The 9,415-nt window shown below is 39.4% G+C and overlaps 1 protein-coding gene and 1 long non-coding RNA gene across 2 annotated transcripts in view; one reads left to right on the top strand and one right to left on the bottom strand.

Annotated features, from left to right (window-relative positions):
• The window catches only part of stx8 (syntaxin 8), a 43,879-nt gene that overhangs the window by 9,985 nt on the left and 24,479 nt on the right, over nt 1–9,415 (bottom strand). The gene's annotated exons all lie outside the window — the stretch shown is intronic.
• Nucleotides 2,313–9,415, top strand: part of LOC117935403 — a 16,262-nt gene continuing 9,159 nt past the window's right edge. Inside the window, exons 1-3 of the long non-coding RNA XR_004654753.1 lie at nt 2,313–2,324; nt 4,750–4,752; nt 6,854–6,862. This is a non-coding gene — a long non-coding RNA (uncharacterized LOC117935403). The remainder of the gene's footprint in view (nt 2,325–4,749; nt 4,753–6,853; nt 6,863–9,415) is intronic.

Raw genomic sequence — 9,415 nt, 5'->3', positions numbered from 1 at the left:
AGTTCTGAAGGCAAAAGGGGGTCCAACCCGTTACTAGCATGGGGTACCTAATAAAGTGGCCGGTGAGTGTATATTATCTTCTTGTTAAAGAAATCTATCAGTCTCTCTCATTATTCTAACTGCCACGATGACACCTCATAATGAATAAATATAAGCAATAAATAGTATTCAAAACAGCATGGCTCAATACTCGCGTTGCAAATCAGGAGATTTATATTTGTATTTGTATTTGGAGATCTACATTTGTGGCCTATTTCTTTATTTCTACCCCACCAGTGATGATGTATCCTCTTCAGTAGCCTAAAAAAAAACAAAAAAAGCAAAATAGGTGGCTGAACAGAAACCAAGGATGATTCGAAGAATGGTAAGTTCTTCACAGACGTTTATCCACCTCTGATAAAAGGATGTTTTACAGTAATGGGAAGCTAGACTCATCTACAAACTACAGTTCAGTGCCAAGTTAAACAGACTGTTCCCGCTAAGGAGGGAACAACCTTTTATCACTGCTGCTACACAGTATGTGGTAAAATAGTACACAGTCAGTAGGATCTAAGCTTTGTGTATTCTCAAAATGTTAACAAATTCCCACAGGTGAGTGCTCTGGGTCATTTGCGGCATTCGTCATGGTGAGTACACTTGTCTTAAGCTCTAGCTGCCTTTAAATTGGATTGGTGAGAGAACATGTTTCCTCAACTAGGAGTCATCGCAGTTTGACAAGACAGACTGTGTTTTGGCTGACAGCTGATAATTACGTTGCACCAATAATTCTAGGAAGGAAAGTAAAGCATGTCAGTTTGGAGGGCCAGAGAGTCAAGGGGCAAGGACGAGGAGAGGGGAGACGTGACAGCGCCGTATGTACAGTGTCTCTGGAGACTCCCACATCATCATATACGCATCAGGCAACAATTTCTAAGGAAGACACTCTTCCTTTACTGGCAAGGAAAGGGGTGAAGAGGCTGAACCATTTGTGCCGCGTGCCTCTCCAACTACTCGTAAAGGATGTTTTTGGTTTGCTGCGGCCAAGTTTCTTGATTCAGTCCTGGCCCTGCAATAACATCTCAATTTATTGATAACTTCTTAACCGTGCCCAGATGCAGCAGTGCTAGGATGTGACCTTTAACTACAGTAGCAATGAAACGCTGAATTACATTTTCCAGAATGGTAGGGCTACAAGGTATTGGCTTTTCACAAGCATAGTCCCTCAATTCACCCAGTTATCTAGTTAGTTTCCTAACAACATAATTCTCAATTTCCTATTGCAACTTTTGCTTATATGTATGACAGCTGCTGGCCCTGGCTTGGCTCTGCCAGACCACAAAGAAAGCCCTGTTTCAGGCAAGGATTGTTGGTTTAAAATGCTATTACACTGGATAAACCTCCAAAGCCACAGTGTGGAAGAGCATGGCACGTGCACAAACATACTGACATTTTTTTGCCAGTTGCTTTACAATGTCTTCATTTAAGCGTATTTGTCCTCTAAAGCAAAATGGGCAATGAGATTATTTGGGAATTAGTGGTAATGTGAATTCCAAATATTTTTACATATTTTTGTATTAATCTTGCGCTTGCAATTAATTGCATTAATCTCTGGAACAACATGTTGCTGATGCAATTCATAATATTGACATATCTTAATAACTGCAGCTTATTAAACAAATTTCTGTCAACATGCGTGAATGCAGCATCATTTTCTTTATTCCTTTATTATTTCATAAACAAGTCAAAGTTAAATGCTTTACGCTACAGACAAGATGCTTAACCATGTAACAATGTAATAACATTAACAAAACTCAAACACAAATAAGTACTGCTTAAGTGCTCCATAACTTGAAGATGAAGATGTGCTCAAGATCTAAACAGAGAAACTTTTAAATAAACTGAAAGCCCCTCAGAGCTCTGTCTGTCTCCACTGTGGACAGGGACTCAATATATATTTGCATCCACATACAGATTTTTCTTGCCGTGGAAGAACTCAAGTATGTCCTGTCCTAAATTAATTTACTGCACGTACAACAGGAGGCCATTAGAAAGCTCTCTTTGGGCCCCAGGGACTTGTTACCATAGTCTCCGTTGTGTTCACTTCACAACAAAAAAAAACACAAAAAAAAATTAGCTGGTTTTGCAAACGGTCAATGCGAAAACGAGAACAATTTTATGGCAGCAAAGAGGCAAAGCTTTCAATGTAATGACTTTCTGTCCATATATACTATCCCTTTAATGTAGGTTCCAGAAGATCCTCTCTCCCTTTTAAAATTAGTTAAAAAAATTCAGCAGTGGATGCTGTTGCATTAAATGAAGCTCAGAATATAGATTCCACATAACTAGTAGACTGTTTGATTGTTAAACAAGTATGAAAAACGAAGGTCAATTCCTTTGAGCTTCTTTTATAATAACTGTATTACCACAGGTAATACCATAGTTAGTGTATTATGTTGAATAAATGTGAACACACTTCAAGTTACCAGTAGCGTACACTGTAAAATAGCCCAGCTAATAAAATTGGAAATATAAGAATCTATATAGATACATATTCGAGTGTATGCAATAATTTTCACAAAAAAAGACAAATATTGCATTTTATCATTGTTGCAAATCAGTTTTTCTAAAATACTAAAAGTAGTAGATGCTGCCAGAGCATGTGAGACCGTGGTAAATTATAAGTACTTAGGCTGAAAGCAACAGGAATGCCATCCCTCTATTCTGTTTCTCTGCTACCAACAGTGCCTTTTATTCACACAAAAAACAATGTACGTAAAACGTGGCTCTTCTGTGTAGAGGCACGAGGGCCCTGGAGCACACACGCCAATAGGAGACAGATGTTGCTCTCATATGACGTCACCTACTCCCTCATGTTGCTGACTCTCTGCGCAATCTCAACACCATTTCATCTCTCTTCCAATACTTTGCAGCTTTTATATAAACACCCTCTCGCTGTGGCCATCCTGCTCTCTGGAGGCTGACTAGTTACCAGGTCTGTTTCCATCCCTGTTGGGAGCGTCATCTGGAATCACGTACAAACATACTACACTACTATTCTCAGGATTGGTTTCTGCAGGTCTGGCTAAATGATTATGTAGCCAAAGCACGAACTGGAAGAAATACTTAAGTCTCTTACAGTTAAATTATTCCACTATTCCAGTGTGTACACAGGCGTATTTAGAATTGCCACTCATTTTTCATATTCATCTCATCTGATCAATCCAATACATGGGTCTGTCAAAATTGGCCAAAGATGACGGTTGTATGTTCCTTCTAAAAAACACACAAAAAAAACCATGTTTGATTTTGTTCAAAAGGGGACTAATGTATGAGATACATAGTTACTTACGTATATTTATTTCAATATACATGTCTAAACAGATGTACAAACCTACACATTTAAAATTGTATTAAAAATTCTAGTAGACCGTAGACCTCTCTTCCTCTCTCCTTCTGCACCGTGGTACTTGGTGCTTGGTGCTAGACTGAGAACTGAGCCCCCTAACAAGCAGGCTAGGTAATTAGCCAATCTGGTCGTAACCATTTAACAACTTAATGTTTCATTCACATAGTAGAAATCTGCTATTTTCAGATGAGTAACAACTTTGTTCTGCTCATTTTCTGTAACCAGTTTAGCATAAGGGCATGTTGGGTTGAGTTAGCAAGTTAGCTAACTATCCAGCTATCAGCAGCTGGCTGCTCGGTCCCCCTTTCCCCACTGCTGGGAGACTTCTTTGCCTTAAGAACCTCTGACAGACCAGGAGATGGACAATCTGCCTAGCCAACTAGTGGAGTAAAGCAGCATAGGATCGGTGGTGCTGCAAGCTAATTCAAGCAAACACTCTCTTGTTGTACGTATCATTGCAACGGTTTGTATATTCGTTTTTTTTAACTTACCGCCGCCTGCTGGCATGGAAAAACCTTTCATGCAGGCGCAAAACGTACATGTTAGTTGGCTGTCGACTGTAGCCTTTGCTGCCTGATCAAGTGCAACCTTTTGGCCAGGACACAGGCGACGTGAGGCAATGCTAAAATCGGCCTTCGTCCCTACTAGTTCTAGTTCTTCTCATCTGCTTGCTGCGTCAGCACTCGTAGCCCTTCTTGTGAACAAGACCCAAGATACTTTCTTCACTTGGAGTGGTGACTCACTTTCTTACTACAGCCTCATTTGGAGATGGTGACCAGCTGAACCTGCTTGCAGGAAAACTCCCATCAGCCCAGTGGCTTCATCAGAACTCAAAATAATGATAAACCACCTCACAGAGCAATTAGTGGACTAAGAAGTGATGCTCAGTTACCCTCCAAACTATTTATAGGCTAAATATCGCTCTCACTTTGAACTTAAGCAACAACAAAACAAGCCAAATTCAAGGTCAGTAAAGTACTGCAGAGCTGTGATACATTATCCAGACCTACAAAGGCATGTAGGGGGCAAGGATAACGGACAAACAAGTGTCAGCCCAAAGCGTGGACAACAAGCATGCCCAGATTATACTTCTGAAAATATGTTGCTCATTAAGTTTGAATAATTGTTCAATGAATAGACAGAGAGATACAGAAAGCTGCCAAGAATCAGAGACATACAAAGAAAAGTAAAGTAAAAATCAGACAGAGAAATACAGTGCTTGTGTGTGAATTATAGGTTGAGATACAAGGATTCAGACATGTAGCATCCTGTGTGAAATTTCCTCAGGTCTTATCTTTTCGGATATTATTCTGCCAGGACCCAGAGCCATGTAGCACTGCAAGGACTGTGACTACACAACCAAGACAGTTAAGCATCCTCACCCATTCCTTCAAAGAAAGTCAATGGATAGCACATTGTGTAAATGCATGTCTAGCATGAGGCCTAAACATCCAATTCAAAGCCAATCTTCACATAATACTATAAAGCCTAATTCAAGTCAGACAGCAAACATGACACTCACTCGCAGGAGCATGGTGAGATGTTTGGGAGACGCTCTCTATTTTAATGATCAAATTCCTGCATCCCATATCTATATTTGCCCCAAGCCTCTGGAAATTGCCGACTCGTCTTCACAGAGGCTATAAGAGTAGTGCTTTTGGTTTGTGTGTGTGTGTGTGTGTGTGTGTGTGTGTGTGTGTGTGTGTGTGTGTGTGTGTGTGTGTGTGTGTGTGTGTGTGTGTGTGTGTGTGTGTGTGTGTGTGTGTGTGTGTGTGTGCATGTGGTGGAGGCTCTGCCATAAACAGTGACACCCCAGTGTGGCTCCAGGATGTGCTGTATTAACCCTGTGTTATTGTAGGACTCTTTCCCAGAGAGGGCACAGCACACAGAGAAAATGCTTGTTTTCACTACCCAATTTAAACGCAATCTGACTCAGTGGGGCTAATTCTGTTGTGCTTATTCAGGGGATGATTTCTCCTGAGGATATGGAGTAAGATGGAAGTATGACAGTTTTTTTTTTCCCCCACTCAACCCTCCTTTTTGTATCCCTTGCTGTAGAGCAAGGAGGTCTGACCACAACTGTTACCAATTGTTCCTGGTGTGACTGACTGTGTATAGAGGGTAGTGCTTTGTTGCCAACCAAAACACATCTCTGGATGTAACTGGAACTTCACTTGGCACACACGGGGCACTCAGCGTGATGATACAACTCAGGGCAATTATGATATTTACAAGAAGTTTCACAGTCTTCGAAGAGTTTCTTTCAACTTTTTTCTTTTTCTCTGCTCTCGGCTGCTTATTGTAAACAAACTCACCCTGAGGAACAGTGGGGAGTGAGGATTAGGAGGAGTTTCACGCAAAACCTCAATGTTTTTACCAGTTTTAAACTGAGTGCAAACCCAACAAATCATTTGAATGCCTGCCAAAAAAAAACAACTAAAATAATAAAGACCAAAAACAGAAATGGAGGAGTTGTCTCAGTAAAGAAATAATTCTAAAAATGCATTTGGCATCTGACATGTTAGGAGCGAGGACAAATAAACACAGCCACTTTCTTTTCCTAACAATCGTCTAGCACGATAATAAAAATGTCCGTTTATTTATTCATAATCTGCTTTCTATTATTGTTTAAATAGTCGCACTGGAGATGGATAGTTTTTGCAGTGTTATCCGACACCAAGAGTTCTGAAAAAGCCACTATATTTTTTCACCCCGGGGCCAACCAGTCATAATGTAATACAATAGAAATCAATGACTATGAAGTAACATTTCTCTAAATTGCAATAGGAATATGATGCACAGAAATGCCCACTTAAGCAGTATTGAGGAGATGAGGGATATTATGAAAAACAAATGTTACAAAGAACATGTTATTAAAATACGTCTGTTTGCCTGCCTGTATTAAATCTCTCCCCAAAAAGTAATGTAAAGGAATGTCCTAAGATCAGAACAGCCCTATACCATTATGTATGCACGGATCAAATTAATTTATGCTGTAAGCTAAATAAACTCCATACAGTATATATTCTTAGCATTTTTTGTCCTTCTGACCACATGTGTTAATGGGGTTTGTGAGGGCATCACCATGCACACAATTTGCCCTTTTAACATCTGGCCTTCTGAAGTGCTAGGCCACATGTGTACAAATTAGTCTCACTGCTGGATATTATGGCCTGGCCCTAATAAATCTCTGAGTCCCTCCAAATGGACTGACATGTCCCCGTGGTCAATACTTTTTGGGGTAAGACATAACTATTATTGCATCATGAGACATTTTCTCTAGAAAATAGGCTAGCTGAGTTATGATAAATGTCTTGCTTTATGCAGCTTATGCCACAGCCACACTTGTCAATGTCCAAAAGATAGTATCATTTATTCAGTTTGAGGGGCAGCACCCTCTTTCAATAAAAACGTTGTGTTGGAACGGTCTTTGTCAAACTTGGAATACATGCTACTTTACTCCTCCAGCAGGAGAAGGTGTGGCCTACTGAGAGTTGAAAGAAGCAACTCCAGAAAGTAGCAGAAGTATTTACTCACTTACTTAATCAAAAGTACTCTCAATGTAATGGTATGACAAATATACAACATGATAAACTTGAAAAGAGAGCCACTGGCACATTGGGAAGACCGCACAAACTGGGTTTCATGTCAGGACTTAATTGTAATTGATTCGAACAATCCAAACTGAATCTGAAGAAGGGTAATATACCTAAAAGCTGAAGCAGTAGTGACCCACCACTTCATCTTCCATTTCATGCATGGCCTCCACATTTCCAGCCTTAATTCAAACCATTTGTGTGCCAGTTTGTAACTGAAACCGGCTGTGTGTCCACAGATAGTTTCACCTCCCTATCCTTGTTACGTTTACCCCAAGATCCATCATCGCACGTGATGGACACCAAAAAGGACAACCAGCTGATAAATGAATTTCTTAAAGTTGAACCTCCATTTGATAGAACACACTTAAAAAAAAGCACATAAATTGAGAAAAGCCTCTACACAAGTTCAGTTTTAGCACGCCCAGACTATTGGGTCTGTACTTGCTTAACTCCTAAGACAAGGTCTATGTGAATTATGGGAATGCAGTTCATCAAAGTTATGTGGGTGGAGTACAATGGGTTATTCTTGCTATTGCTATCTTAAGCATGTTAGCAAAGTTAGCATGTTGGTAAGGCACGGTGTGGTGATAGGCTGACATGATGCTTGCACATATGATAACATTTTGCATTTCTACAAGCTTGCTATGTTGCATAACAACCATGGAATCATTGGAAAATTCTGACATTTAAGATTCTTTCTTCATTTATTCTTTCAACATATATTTCCACAGTCCTTCCTTCATACAGTTGTCCATCCAATGATGCTCCAATGCATCACTGGCATGATCAGACAGAATAATTTAATCTATCCTCCTCCTAGGAAATAGAGGCCCTTTCAGGAGCATCACATGACAAAAATACCACTCAAGCTTTTTTAAAACAACCCGAGTTTGAGTCTGCAAAGACTGGAAGTGATCAGCATTGTGCTCATAAACAAAATAAATCAAAAATTAGGTTAGTTATGCTGCCATCTTAAAATGCAAGCGTAATAAAAACAAACCTTGTCAGCAGAATGAGAGATGTCAACAGAACTGTTGGGCATGTGTTGACCATAATAGGTTTTAGCAATTGTGAACTTTGTCTGGAAAACATCAATATGATGTGCACAGTGGGTCCAGGTCAAACCCAAAATGTTGTCTTCCAATTAGTGCTGCAAGTTATGTGAAAAATCTCTAATTATGATTGTTTTGACTGATATTGCAATCTGATTCACAATGTATCGTATCATTATTCTCATTTTCATTGAAAATTCTTAATGTTGAAAGAAATTAAAATGATTATAGTGTGATTTACGACAGGATCTGTACCAAACAAAGATTTTTTTCTTGTCTTTAGGATAGGATTTTTAGGCCTGCAGCACCACAATACTTAATTCAAAATGGTTTGACACATTTTGCCATTGACAAATATTGCGCCCCACTGCGATTTGGATATTGCACTAGTCCATATTGCAATTACGATAGAACTGCAATTAATTGTGCAGCCCGACTACCAATGAATATAAACAAACGCATATGAAAATGAAATGAGTAAGAGCAACGGGATAAGATATACTGCTATTTAAGCTTTCCCGACTGAATGTAACCCCATCCTATATGGCCAGCCATCATTGAATAGTGGAAGCAATAAACATGAATTCAAGTCACCAGTGTAATACATAGAATTAATAAGCAAGTGATCGGCTCGGTCATTTGGAATTTATGAAAACACAGTTCACAGTGCAGCAATAAGGATAAGTCTGATCATTACCGGGCTTTCCGCCATCACCCCTCTTATGGCTAGGTGCCATCAAACAATGTGTGCATGATGAGCATGAGGGTGCCAGCAGCAGCAGTGTGAGGCTAGGACCACCCTGTCACTGGCACAGCACCTCCAAACCAGCCGCTGTTACACTTCATCACTAGCATCACACTTCATTAGCAAGGACACCCAGGAGGGGGTGACATATTGAGAAGCTATGAAATGATTAAAAAAAAAAAAAAACAGAATAGGTTTAATTGGATGAGATTAATATTGTAGGGCATGAGAACAGTGATCTACCTACTGGATTCTGGCAGTTACCAGTTTATCTACTGTACCATCTGGTAACAGTGCTGCCCAATAGATGATAACACAGTACATTAAAACCCATACACATCATTTAAAAAATTATTTTCTGGTTGCTAATACAAATTTAAGTAGTAAATGCAACATATTTCACTTACAAGAATTCCCTAATGCGGACCAGTAGATTTCCAGAGCTATTTCACATTGAAATAAACAATGATTTATACTTTATATTCAGTATACTTAATGATAATGACAACCTTATGAATAACTACAAGATAACTTAAAATGCACATGAGAAGGAAAAAACAACAATGTATAAATATGTATAAACATTGTTTTTTTTATATATGTATACACACACACACACACACACACACACACA

The sequence above is a fragment of the Etheostoma cragini genome, chromosome 2 (assembly GCF_013103735.1).
Source record: "Etheostoma cragini isolate CJK2018 chromosome 2, CSU_Ecrag_1.0, whole genome shotgun sequence".
Lineage (NCBI taxonomy): Eukaryota > Metazoa > Chordata > Actinopteri > Perciformes > Percidae > Etheostoma > Etheostoma cragini.
The sequence above is the reverse complement of the archived record's forward strand: the minus strand, read 5'-3'. Positions and strand labels throughout refer to the sequence as shown.